Here is an 808-nt window from a genome sequence, read left to right as displayed (position 1 = left end):
AATGGACAAGGGTATTGCGTCACCACGCCTCTCACTGCGCTGCCTGTTGGACACTCAGATGATCTTTCAACACTTGTCTTTATACACTCTACTATGGTCGGTAATAATCTTCAGCTACTAAACACACATTCAGGAATTTTACTCACAAAAAACATAATTAAACAATGACAGCATTGGTAACTTTATAACGTAATCTCTGCGCTCACCTCCGTCTCATTGGCCCTCGAGCCTTTCGTGTGCCAGAAACACGGGGCCACCGTGACATGCGAGTCTTCAGTAAACCTTCTTTAGATTTCCCAAGGACGGATGAACAGGAAGAAAGCGTGATAGTCTTTGTCTTTGAATCATGATCGCCATCAGTATTTACCTTTACATGTGGTCAAAGAATCGTACATTTGAACATACAGGTTCAAATGTATACGATTCTTTCAAATGGCATCTTGGAACAGCTTCATTGAGAGGAGCTTGACATCCTTCTTATCTAATACATCTTTTTGTGTATCAACACCAACCCGCTTGTGGTTTGACATTTTGCCACGCCTTCAACTGCAGTAACATGTTTGTCAAGGAAAAATTACGGTAATTCTACATAGTAATTTGCATCAAAGACGTGTTTGAGCACTGGTTATGTTTTGTTGTATTACGTGAAGGTCGTTACTTTACAACCTTTTCCATGACGATACTAACAATCATATCATGAATAAGTGTTGTAATGAGCAGTAATGTATTTTGAATGCAATATGGCTTTGGTGTAAAGGTTAATGAGCATTTCAAACATAATTCATGAATACTACTTAGCTTTGAAGGA

This window comes from Portunus trituberculatus, chromosome 44 (genome assembly GCF_017591435.1).
Source record: "Portunus trituberculatus isolate SZX2019 chromosome 44, ASM1759143v1, whole genome shotgun sequence".
Taxonomy (NCBI): Eukaryota; Metazoa; Arthropoda; class Malacostraca; order Decapoda; family Portunidae; genus Portunus; species Portunus trituberculatus.
This window is presented reverse-complemented; position numbering follows the sequence as displayed.